At 41.3% G+C, this 13,743-nt stretch overlaps 1 pseudogene; it reads right to left on the reverse strand.

Annotated features, from left to right (window-relative positions):
* Window positions 1–8,887: 8,887 nt before the first annotated feature.
* Window positions 8,888–9,679, reverse strand: LOC105822154 (annotated as a pseudogene).
* Window positions 9,680–13,743: the final 4,064 nt, after the last annotated feature.

A 13,743-nucleotide genomic window follows, 5' to 3' on the forward strand; every position in this document is an offset into this window, starting at 1 on the left:
TAAAATTATATTTTTGAAAACTTTATAGTGATATGTTCAAATATTTTTTCCTTTATAGGAATACATTATATATTTAACTTAGTTTTTGTTACAATTTGTCCTCTTTCTAATTTGTAGTTCATATTTTGATTGAACATAGTGCTTTTTATGTACAGAAATAATTGATTTTATGTAGTCAGTGTAATCTTTTTCCATTTCATAATCTTTTCCATTTCATATCAAACTAATATACACTATTATATTATTTGGATTATTTTAAACACACATGAATACTTAGCTGTTTGTCTAAAATCCATAAGGAATTTTTTGGGTCAAAAGACTATATATGGCCCAATAGCTATTACTTAGGCAAAGCCTAAATATTTTAAATATATCATTATTTTACTTTCTTTTTAAACAAAAGTTATCATTTTGAATCACACATTATCAAAAATTCAAGAGTACCATTTAGAAGACACAATCATATTCTGTCTCAGAAAGAATGATAAGGTTTACCTGGGAATTTTGAAAGTTTCTATTTTCTGAGATTCAGCAGCATTTAACTCAATTTGTTTTAACCTTATCAACTATCATACAATTGCCATTTCATAAGAAGATACGATTACAATCAGGTTAATATTAGAAATATTTTGTTGTCTAATGATACCTGAATATTGGCAATATCAAGTAAGATATCAATAGGAAAATATAGTACATTAACATTCACAAAGGAGCCCTGAGAAGAAACATGCTGGACAAGATTTGAAGAAAAAGGCTGAAGCAAAATGCAGAAACAGTTATTTTCATTTAATGAAAGCTGAGATCTATATATGTATTCTAATTAGACATCTGCTCCATTCTCACTTTTTATGTTTCTAAGAAATTATCAAGCTAACTTCCCCCAATAGTATAAACGAGATATTCAGATGAACTCTTAAGGAAGTGAAATCTCTAAGGGCAAGAGAGAAAAACAAAACAAACAAACAACAACAAACAGTGAAGTGAAACCTGCAAAAACATAAAATCTAGGTTTGCATTTCCCTGGGTAAATAACAACAATAGAAGTAGGATTTCTGGACTAAACACTAGACTCTCCAAATTGGAGACTCCAAATATGGTCAAGACCGTTTGGGAGGAAAAAGTGTTCTCAGGTCAGTAGTAACCCCTGGCCACTGGCTGAAGCAGTAACTTATACACATATTCCACTCTTTGTTGCCTTTGCTTTGCCTCTCCCTACCCCCACTTCCCCTTCAGCCTTTTTTCTTTTCTTTTTTGCCTTTCTTAATAGAGACTGGGAAATATGCATGCTATGTCCAGCAGGTTCTATTTGTGTCTTTTAAATTCAGCCTCCTTCTTTATCTTTCAAACTACAATCTACTTTCTCTTTGCTTTCTCTACACCACCAAGGTCTCTTGAACTTCTTTCACTATAACAACTCCATGTCTTTCAGGTATACAAACTTTTGAATGAATTGAGCTCCTTGGATCTTTTTTTTTTTCCATTTGCTTTATACACTCTTAATTACACTATATCTGAGAGTCTTGTCTAGCCTACATGCAGGAGCACGTCACATAGGACTTTTTGTTTAATAATCCCAAGGTCGCACAGCTATATAAGATCAGAAAACTGTGATAATGCTTCACAGAGTTTGCATTTAAAATTGAACAAGTATTTATTGAGTACCAAAATGAAGTGCTATTTTTTTAAAAAATAGGAACATTCAGATGAAAACTAAAATATCCAATCTTTAAAATTATGCCTTTACAAACTAACACATCTGGATGGCCGGTGTTAATTTACAATGTTGTTTTGAATGTTTAGTATTGCATAGAAGTAGCCACTGCTCATATTTATATTCACTTCATATTTTCTTCAAGAGAAAGCCATGTAGTAGTCTATAATTCAGTTTGTATAAGGTCTTTTAATCAACTTCTACTGAACTGACTCAATGGACTAATCAAAAGTTTGCTTTTCTGCTTTAAAACTCATGTGTTAGTAGACAATCCCCATTATGTACTGCTCTTCTGCCCTACCTATCCAAGTATATGCCAAACAAAGTAAGTTGTGGTTCTTCACAAAACTGTTTAGGCCAGTTGTATTTGTTGTATAATTAGCATGTAATTTGATTAAATATTATGTAAACTAAAGAAATATGAATGTAAAAAAAAATTGTTTCTCTGACCCACTCATTTACTACTTTGGAAAAACTCAATAAAATCCAGTGTAAAATTGCTGAATTGGTCATGGGAAAGACGACTTTCGGAAGAAAAATCATAGAAATCTAGGTAAATTTTGCTTTCAAAATGTATTTCAGTGTAGTTGAATTCTTACTTCACTTATAAGAAAGTGGAAACAGGAAATGGCAAATACTGTATTATGGGTAGGTTTTATGCAAGAAGTTGAAGAGAAAGCTCCAGGCGGCCAAACTCCAGTGCGCTTTTCTCACTGGACCTGGGAGAAGCTGGCAACCTTTTCACCACCCCTCCCTCAGTACCAGCAAGCTGAGGTGGATTTACCATCGTAAGGCCCCATTACCTATTAGAGGGCAATGTCAGCCCTTCCCTAAATGACTACTCTAATTCTCTGTTTGAGAAAAACTATCACACGTGGGGAAAAGAGGAAGCGTAAGAAACAAAAACTAGTGGTTTTTTTCTTCTTTGAGAATCAGCAGAGTATCAGACACTGGTAAATTTTTTGCATCTTGAAATCCCATTTAATTTTTATGATAATGCTAGCATAGGAGTATTATTCTCCTTTTACAAATGGTTTCTAAAAAATTGCCAAGAGAAGATACGTAACATAGCCAAGCACTCCTAGCTGAAGTGCCAGAGTCTGGATTTCAGCCTATGTTTTTCTGACTCCAGGGCCTGGCTCTTTCCACTCCCCAACTTCTATAGCAATCAAATACTAATTCCTGTTATAAAATACCAATTTAGAGCAAATTTGATTTCTCCCAAACTCAACCCTTGAGTGTGGTATAATGAATTTTATATTAAATCCATTAGTTCATAAAAGGAAATAAGAAAATGTTTATAAATCAATTCAAGAAAATATTTTGCAATAGCACATAGCTTCAAAACATCTATATTTTAAATCTGCAAAATTCACAGAAGTAATCTTACAAACAGTATACTTATTTTTAGTTTTTAAAGTAAAAATTTTCCAAATAATATAAATAAAGCAATGACTTTTAAGGCTAAAAACTTTCCCAATACCCCATTCCAATAAATAGATAGTTTTTAAATAATTCTGTATGCTATAATGTTGAATGCATAATATCACCATATTTTCTGAGACTTTGTTCTCAAAAAAAAGTATACATTTAAGAGGGTCTTCAAAATATCTCCTCCTCCTCCACCTTAACAAAAAAACACTTGCTCTAGGACTGATGCCTTGTCTCCAATTAAACTTGTCAACATTGACCTTGAATTTTCCCATGGGCTTCAGTGCTTGTTACTCTCTGCTTGGACATTATTTTTCCTACTGTACTGGATTGATTTATTCATTCACCCACTCGTCCATCCATTCACTCGCTTATTCACCCAGTAAAGCATTTATTCAGCAACCGTTCATTGAGTTCTCACTGGGTTCCTACCACGTTGCAGGCATGGAGCATTCAGTGATAAATAAAAGACAGCCTCTGCCTTCATGGGGCTTACCTTCTAATAAGAGGAGTCAGCATTAATTCATTAAAAAATATGAACAATCCCTGTGCAGAGTATCAGGGGATGCCGGTGCTTGTCCAACCCATGTTTCTGCTGTTCCTGGGCTCAGTTCTAGTCTGTATTTTCCAGCCCCCTTGAAGCTGCAAGGCAGGGAGTGAGGATAAGCAACTGAGCACTGGCCAATAAAAAAGGGATAAAATAAATTTAAATTATTTTCAAACCTGATGTCGAAAACTTCTCAGTAATCTCCCACAACCCCCTTCTTCCTCATCTCCTGGTGAATACAGGAGCCCCATAGTTCATAGCGAATAATGAAGCCACCAGGCAGAAAGAAGATCTGTTCACATAACACATGGAAGACCGCTTATCCAAAAACTGTGACATGAATGAGAAATAAACAGGTATTCTGTTGAACCACTGAAATTTTGAACTTTTGTTTTCCCACAATACTATCTATGGCCTGATGTCCCTTTTTTTTAGCATTTTTGTTATGACAATATCCAGCTTCAATAATAGTCTCTGCATCTGTCAGTGTAAGAAAACAGTCTGTATGGCTGGAAATCCATGTTATGTGATGGCAAGACATTTGATAATTGGTTGCCCAAGATAACTTGAAAGTCACATGACATGCCTAATAAGCTTAAAGTTCTACTTGAAAACACTGAAAAACAAGACCTTTGTAGGGTGTAGTGATGGTTACTGATTCCGTTTGGCAAAATCTTATTTTAAAAAGAGAGAGAGAGGGGAGCTCAAGAGAGAAGTGGCTAGTATGCAAGTAGAAATGTAAAGGAAAATAGAGAATTCAATAATTGAGGTTCCTGCACCATCTCCGCTTATATCAGTGAGATTAGATTATAACAACTTCTCCCATCATCATCCCTGGCCTGCAGCACTGAACTTCTTCATAATGCTGGTGACCATTCCCTAAAACCATAGAGAGGAGTCTATTTTCTGGACCTTCCTGTGAAATATAATCATCTGATGTACTTTCTGGACTTAGGCAGTATTTCCATTCTGGCATCCCCACTTCTCTGAGACTTCCATTCCCTTCTTCCACCATCTATCATAACAATTTGGACCATCACTTTTTTTCATGTGTCAAGGAGCATCTTGGACTTCAAGTTCTCATTTTCCCTTTCATACCTGTTAAGTTTGTCCTCTAAGTTTCAGTCTTTCTTCTTAGGATATATTTTATTTCTCCAATTTAACCAAGCTATCTAAAGTTCCCCCACAAGCAGACAGTGAGACAAAGTGATTGCAGATTTATGTGGCAGTTGATTCTCAGAAGCACCGGAAGGAGATTGGAGAAGTGAAACAAGGAAGGGGACAAAGCCAACACTGGGTTGAATCATGAGCATGTGACCTCTGTGGGTATGTGGGGCTCAATCCTGCTGGCTGTTTTGGGTACTCTTTGTAAACATTCCTCAGAAATGTCCCACCCAAGAGTGAGGAAGACAGGTGTTTCTCCTCCAGCTCCTATCATTGGTTGTGAGAGCTACTCCCACAGGAGTAATTCACCAGCATTTCCTACCTACTCTGCTTCTACACTCAGAAAAAACCCTCTGAGGAAGATGCAGGATCTTACAGAAAGAAAGGATCATGTATTAGAAAATGGTGGTGTCGATGAGATAAGAGTAGGGCACTGACAGAGTCTGCTACAGTCTACCCTGGGCACTGCCCAGATCCCCTCATGATGACAACAGAGGGAAAGATATTCCAGCCAGGGGTAAGAAGTGTAAAGGCTCTGAGTAAGGCCTTATACTCTATATTAGCTTCTTCCTCACTGGCTGGGCTCCAGTAACTTCTCCACATTCATTTATCATGCAGCTTGGACCATTTCTAGGCTTTCCTTTTCTACTACTGTCTAGGTGCTGACATCTTCTAAAAGCTATAACACTGTGCTGCTGAGATGGGCTGTTGTCTTTGTTTCAAAGACAGTTAAAGGAATAGTATGATATGGAAAGAAAACATGAAAATCTGATGAGCCTACTAATTCCGTAGAAGCCTGCAGTTTTCATAGAAATGTGCTACCCATGTGCAGAAAGTTTTAAGAACTCTCAACTGAATTCCATGTTGAACCTCAGTCTCTTTATTATTAACATCATTGTTGACTCTGAATTCCTGTAGTTTGCTCATTAAATGCTGTTACAGTCTTCCAGAAACATCAAAGATAGAAAACTGCCAGAAGCTTCAGCCAGAACCTACGATTGACATTTTAATGACTAAGTCTAAGGCTGTCAACTCTAGAGGGGGGGCCTTCATGTCATAATGATTTAAAGACACTGAGTTAATACCAATTTCACATTCCTTCTCTTCTTCCAACTCTTAAATGTTGTTTTCCTAAGTATTCCAGGCTCCTATTGACACACCAGCTCCAGGCAGGCTCATCTGTACCCACAGCTTTAACTATGTTCTACATGTGAATGGCTTCCAAATCACTAATCTCTGCTTCTACCTTTCTCATGTGCCCCAAATCTGTATAACCTCTTCCAGATCCTCATCATCCTCATCATCATCTTAAATTAATATATGCAAAATGGAATGCCTCCTCTTTCTCAGTATCCTATGCCTTTAATAAATGTTTATGATTATTATAAGTTTTTATGACAAAGAAAAAGGCGGGAGGGAGAAAAATGAAGAAATGTATCCAGGAGAAAGAGAACAACGCCTATAATACCATATCTCACAGAGAACATTCTTTGGGCTTTCAAAAGCCAATAAACCAAAACTCAGAATTAATAGAAAGATAGAGTTAGGAGTTCGACTTCGGAGATCAAAATGTCTCTTTTATTATTGATTTAAAATATAAAGCTAGATTAGAGGACATTGCTTAAGTCTTCAATGAAATGGGCATGATAACATTTCTTTGACCAGAAATTAACTTCCTGGTTGAAGGAAAATGACAGATTAGTGGTGACCTCCTGGCTCTCTGCTCCCAGAGTAGGAGGTGAAGAACACAGACAGCTACACATGAGTGGATCATTCTCCCACAAGAATAGCATCGTGAACCTGCAGAGAAGCAGCGCAGGACAAGCAGTGCTGGAAAAAGAAAAAGTGAATTGGAGAATGGCCCACAAAGTCTGGAGAGTGCGAGATACACAATAGGGAATAGAGCGTGGGATGGCCGCACCTGTCCGCCCGCCAGGGCAGTGTGGTCTGACCTGCAGGAGGCCGACTCATCCTCCACTGACCTCCACATCCACTCAGGCAGGGAAGCAGCTGAAGTCAGTGCGAAGTTGTGGCACGGGATGACAGGCTGCGTGGAGAATAGACAATAGCGGAAACATTTTGAACTCTCCAGTGCTCTGTGCTAGGTCCGCACTGGGCAGGGGAGGGACTGGTCTGAGCGGACACTTCCCAGGTCCGCAGGAGGGAGTTTGGAGACAGGCACCTCGCCTCTGGCGGTAACCCGGACCAAAACAAAGGAGGTGAACGCCAAAAGGGAGGCTCTGCCCCTGGAAACCACCGAATTTTACTGGCACGGGGTGGGACAGAGAGTGCAGGACCCCCTACTGGACTGACGTGAGACAGTGGGTCAGGGAAGCAGTAGGGACAGCAGCGGCTCGTTCAGACAGCCTGCCAAACCCAACACCCACTGCCCCCTGAGCAGTGGCCTCCAGTGCTTGCTTTCTATGCGTGGGCAGCCGCCATTTCGGGGGTCCATAGCCTAGAAACGCTGTGGCGTTTTTTCGGTTCTGGGCACCACCCCTTCCCCAGCTCAGCAGGGCAAGTGCAGGAAACGGTCTCAGGCAATGTCCCTGCCCCTGCCCAACAGAGCAGGCCCTGCCCTTGGAGGAGGAGAGTAAGGAGAGAAGAGGGAGAACATTCCTCCCCCAACGCAGCAGCTTGCCTTTTCGCGCCAGCAGGACAAACCCCGCCCTTGGAGGGGCGGAGTAAGGAGAGAAGCCGCTTCCTGGGCTGAGTTGGGCGGTGGCCTCAGGCAATGTCCCTCCCCCAGCCCGGCAGGGCAGACTCCACCCTTGGAGGCAGGGAGAAGGGAGAAAAGTCACTTTCTCTGTGTGACTGGCATGAATCTGTGGAACCTTGGAACTAAGCAAAAGGGGCAGACTCTTGATGTTCCAGTGGGTTGGTTTTGATCACCTGATAAGAACATAACACTAGGGCTCACCCTTGGTGCCCAGGCCACTGCCAGCTTTGGGGCTTGCCCTGCAGGAAGGAAAATCCTGGCCAGAGTCCTTAGCGATTGCACCAATTGACACCCCCCCACCTGGAGCTGCCTCGCAAGTGTGACGGAAGAGCCCTGAACAACATATAGCAGCTCTCCTCTAGTAGCAGATCAAGCAACCACAGAAGTACACGCTCTCTGGCTCACAGGTACCTGTTCCCCTTACCCCACCTAAAGTGGCAACAGGGCTCAAGTAACCCTTGGGAGTGACAAGACATTTCCCAAAGATGGGGACACTTGTATACCCCATTCAGGGGTTTAGAGCCCAACAAAAGCATTGGAATACCTTGACAATTGACTCCTCCATGCAAACTACAAGCAACAACAGAGAGGGTAACCCCATAGCTCAACACAGTGCCTTCCATCTCAAACTATTGGAGGGGAGCAGAGTCACACACACAAGAGTGATTCACCACCTGGGAGCTGGCAAGGGGTCCAAACTCACTAATCTCCTTTGGCAAGAGGTGAAGACAACAGGTCAGAAATAACCCAACAGGCTAAAACACCTCTAAGGCAATACAGGACCAGAGTGCATCTCCCCAGCACTGTCAAGGAACGTCCCTTTGGGGACTTGGAGATAAGGCCATAAACCATCCCCAGCACCCCCAATTCTCAACAAAGTAGCCTGATGAGAAAGAATCAGCAAAAGAACACAGGAAACATGAAAGATCAGAAAGAAAAATCACCCCCAAAAGAAAACATTCGATCTCCATCAATAGATACCAACTTACACGATACGATTAAACTAATAGAGGAAGAATTCTGAATATGGATTGTAAGAAAATTCAATGGAATTGACTAGAAAATAGAATCCCAACATAAAGAAGCCATAAGAACAATACAGGAAATGAATAAAAAATTCTCTAAAGAAATTGAAATACTACAGAAAACCAAACAGAAATTCTGGGAATGAAAGACGCATTTAGGGAACTACAGAACACAGTGGAAAGCCTCAAGAACAGAATGGATCACGCAGAGGAAAGAATCTCAGAGCTCAAAGATAATGCCTATGTGCTAAACACTTTTCCTCGTCAATTCCATTGCTGGGCGAGTGTGCAAACTGTACAGCTTGAACGGCTTTAAAGCACTTGGGCTGCTGCGGGTTACAGAAACTATAACGGCTCTTCAAAGGACATCTTCTCAAGCCATCTCTATGGTGTCAAGACAAGTAGAATTCCTTCCCTCTCTTACTTGAAACACACAGTCAGATGTGATAGGGACTGGTACTCGGGAGAGTTAATTCTTGTCATCATTTTTGTCATCATCCCCCGAGGGGTAAGAATGCCATGTCATCCTTTCCTCATAGAAGGATATGACAACCTGTGGGCACTTGACGTTGGCTTCCTCAGCAGAGACTAGGTCAGCCTTACCAGAGTTTTTCCGTTTCATCAGGAGCATGAGCTCTCCACTGGAATTTGCAGCTTCGATCATCCACTCTGGCTCCAAACTCTGAGCAAACCCTCGTGGCTTTTCTGACTCTTCTTTCTTCTTCAGTCTTCTTCCCTCTCCTTTATATTCTGGATCAGAATCAGCTTTGCGCTTGCCTCCCTCTGATTTGTGTCTCAACTGCCATTTTCTGTGACTGTGGAAACTCAGCAGTGAAGCCAGGGCAATCCAGGTGCTCATCTGGCTCCCAGGTGTTGTCCTCATCTGAGAAACTCTTCCCCCTCAGGAGGTACTGCACTTTGCCCTTCACCACTCGACCGTCGAGAACTTTCTCCACCACATATTCCTCTTCCTCCTCTTCTGGCACCTCCTCCACTTTCTTGCAGTTTTGTTTTTTCCTTATAGTGCCTGCCAGCTTTCTGGTGCAACGGGTGTCACTGCTCAAAGCAGCGCTACCGCGCATTGCATGGGCTGGCCAGGGAGTGGCACCCGGAAAAGTAACAAGCTGGGTGGCCACGGTGGAGCCCTCACTGAAGCGGCGTACAGGGCCCTTCCCTCTCAATCTTTTTTTTTTTTTTTTCTGTTTTTTTGGACAGGGTCTCCCTATGTTGCCCAGGCTGTTCTCAAACTCCTGAATTCAAGCGATCCCCCTGCCTCAGCCTCCCTAGTAGCTGGGACTACATGTGCAACCACGCCCGGCCAATCTGTGTGTGCAGCCTCATCCAGACATTTCCAGTGCTCGCCTCCCACGTGCTCCAATTTTAAAGGGTCCAAAATGTTGCATACAGGGTTATCAGGCACTGTCCCCACCCTACCAAACTGAGGAAACGTGGATTCCCAACGCTCACGCAGTTTTTCCAGAACCAGTTCCTAATATCACCAGAGACTGTAGCAGAAACTCAGTGGTACTCTAGAGGAAAACATAGACAAAGATGTTCTCTTTTAGCTGCCAATATGACATTTGATTCCATGACTTGGGAACCTGATGAGAAATTTCGCCTGTTAATTTAAAAGATTAACCTTGGCATTATGCATTTACCACACCTGGGGGGGAAATCTGCCTGTGCACCTTGTCTCTCTCTCAGAGACTGGCATGCAAATAGTCTTCCCTTGGTATATTTAGAAACTTGCCTTGAGTAATACCCAGTTATCTCACCTGAAGTGACTTTTCACTTCCATTCTGCATATTCAAAACTCTTGCCTCATCCCTGGGATTCCAGAAGTAAAGAAATCAAATGGGAGCGGGGGAATGGAGTGAAGGGTCTGTCTAGCGGCAGAGACTCTTGGGTATCCTGTGCATGAGCATTTTTCCCTCCTGTGCCACAGGCCTGGTGAGACATTGATGAGCACTGGGAGACCCTCTTACTAAGGAGCATCTGATCCCAGTCTTCTTTCGACTGGAAAATGACGCTTGTTCTACGAGTTCCTACAGCTGATACTGCCCCTAGGGGTCTGGTGAGGGCTAACACTGCTGGTCTGTGCTGCTTGGTCTTTTTCCTCAGCTTCTGAATGTTCCAGGCCTTGAGCAGCTGTGATCACTGAGGATGGCTCAGCTGAGTTTGTCACAGTTTGGCTTTACCTCTCTGCATTTCATGGTTATGAATGTCTTCTTTGCTTTTACATTATTTTTGTTTAGCCAAACTTCTATTTTTCTAAAACACCTTTTTTAGATTTTGCTTTTCAGGGTAAAAGAAGAAATAAATAGGTTCAGATTCTGCCTGATTTAACTTTCTGGTTTGAAAAATAAATGCACTCAACAAACCAACATGTAACCCTAGCCAAGACTTGAGCTATTATTAAATACCCCTGCTAATCTGACTGATCTTGACTCTGCCTTTCTGTAAAGTTCGAATGCTATAAATTTCTCAAGCATAGTCCCTGAGGAAAGTGGCAATAGCTGCATCCCCACCTGTGATTTATGCATCACTTTGAAACCCACCAGGAATTCTTTGAGTATTTTTCTCCAGTCTTCCTGGTCCTCTCTTCTAAATCTCCACATATGCAATTATTTCATATAGCTATCTAAAGTTTACAGGGATAGTTGTCCAATTCCTCTTCCTATGGACTCTCTGCTTGATAGATTCCTGGATTCTGGATTTCTGGACCCCTTTTAGATTTCTGGATTCTGACACTCTATGGAACAATCATTACTCATTATAATTATGCCCCATTTTTGCTGATTGGTTTTTCAGCCACACTCCATCCGATCTAGTGAAAAACTAAAATATCTATCCAATATCTAATATCTTCTTAAAGAGCAGTTATGCAGAATAAATCTTTTTCCTTTTTTAACTTATGTCACTTCATCTTTAAGTGCGCATTTTCCTTTCATGTCTATCAAGTCTGTCCTCTAAGGTTTAACCCTTTTTCTAAGGGAATACTGTATTTCTCCGGTTTAATCAAGCTGTCTGTTTTAGACTCCCTCAACAGCAGGCCCTGAGATTAGGCGAGTGCAGTTTATTTGGCAGATGGTCCCAGGAAGCACCAGCAGCAGAGTGGGGAATGAGACAGGAAAGAGGAGGGAGACAGTACAGGGATCAGTCATGAGCAGATGGCCTCTGTGGGCAACGGGGGCTCAATCTGATGGGTACCTTGGATAATCTTTGTAAATAGACCTCAGAGATGTCCCACTCACAACCAAAGCGAATGGGAATTTGTCCTCCAACCCCTGTACATCCTAGTTGAGAGCTACTCCACAGTCCTTATAATTACTTTTGTTCCAATCTCTTACAAGCCCTAGAGATATTGCATAAGTCAATGCCTTACCATCCGCTGCATCCATTCCCAAGTTTTCCACAGGTGAGAGTTTTAGTCACAGTGATGCTACAACATGCCAGATGTTTTCACCACCAGCAACGAGGTGCTTCTTGCTATTTGGTCAGTGATTATTCCAATTCCAGAGTCCCACCCCGAGGCTCTGTTTTGTAGGCATATACCTTAGAACCATTGCCTTTAGTTGAGCTACTCCTGAAATAAAATTGTATATAAGGATTTGAGTGAAATTATTTTATTTGGGAAATGATCCCAGGCAGCACTAACAAGAGAGTGTGAATGAGACAAGGAAAAGAATGAAGCCAATATAGTGTGTGTTAATGAGGAAGTTACTGAAGTGGGCTCCATCCCACTGGAACGTCTTAGAGTCCATGTATGCCTCAGAGTGAATTCAGCAGGAAAGAAGCTGGTGGTTTAGCCACCACCTCCTATCTGTCCTTGGATGAAGACTGCCCCAGGGGTGTTATTTCCTGGTACTTCTGCCTTTTTCTGGGCAAGGGCTAAGCATGTGTCTTAGTCTGTTTGGGCTGCTATAGCAAAATACCATAAATGGGGTCACTTATAAACAACACAAATTTATTTCTCCCAGTTCTGGAAGCTGAGAAGTCCAAGATCAAGGCACCGGGAGATTCAGTGTCTATATCAGTGAAGTAAGGGACCTCTTCCTGGTCCATAGAGTGTTGTCTTCTCAGCCTCACATGGCATAAGGGGCAAGGGAGCTCTCCAAGGTCTCTTATAGGCGCACTAATCCCACTCATGAGGGCCCTGCCCTCATGTCCTAATCACCTACCAAAGATCCCACCTCCAAATACCATTACATTGGAGATTAGGGTTTCAACATAAGAATTTTGGGGAAGACATAAATATTCAATCTATAACAGCATGTGATCAGAGGATGTCCTCAAAGAGAGCATTGCAGGGGCCTACAATAAGAAGCTCCAGAAATGTACAGAAATGGCTAGTATTTCAAAGATAAGGGTAGGCACAAATGTTTGACATATAGTCTTCCTTTATTTTGTTTCCATGCTTCCACTCTTACTGTTGTGATAGTAAAACTGAAATATGTTTTTCAATTCGATCTGGTCACTCTTGAGTCCCTAAACAAAGCTGATGCCTGGAGATGCACTATTCCAGGTATATGCCTTTTTAAATTGTCAATTTAGATTTGAGCTTGCAACTGCTTTATTTTATTATTTTTTAACCAAAAAGTTGACATATTTTCTTTAAAATAATGGTACCCATTCTTTTAAATCTGTTTATGAAATACTCCCATTTCCTCTGGGCAAAGCTACAATTTGGATCTCTGAAATCTAAAGCACTGATTAGAGAGAATTAAGTAACTATAGTCAGATCCAACTGGAAGCCAAATAGTAGAGAGTAACTCTTGAAATTGTTAGCAAGCCCCTCCAGATCCATCCTATGGCCCTGAATGCAGGTAATGAAATTTGAGCAAGCTAGGTTAGCACTGACTACCTAGGCCTAGAACTAGCAATTTAAACAAGAGTGCTATAAGATCCTTGTATATATTACAAGTCTATTTCAAGTTATATTTCTGGATATGGAACTTTTGTGTCAAAGGCATATACTTTAAGTTGTTTAAATACCTTTAAGAAAAGTTATTCCAATTTAAACTGCAACCAAATGCATGAAAAAGAGGCAGTTGCTATGAACCCTCTCCAATACTGAGCATTTTGATGTCCTCTTTACCTTTGACAAGATAGAGACATACTATCTCGTTTAAACTTTATTCCAGTG

This window comes from Propithecus coquereli, unplaced genomic scaffold (genome assembly GCF_000956105.1).
Source record: "Propithecus coquereli isolate 6110/MARCELLA unplaced genomic scaffold, Pcoq_1.0 Scaffold6, whole genome shotgun sequence".
Taxonomy (NCBI): domain Eukaryota; kingdom Metazoa; phylum Chordata; class Mammalia; order Primates; family Indriidae; genus Propithecus; species Propithecus coquereli.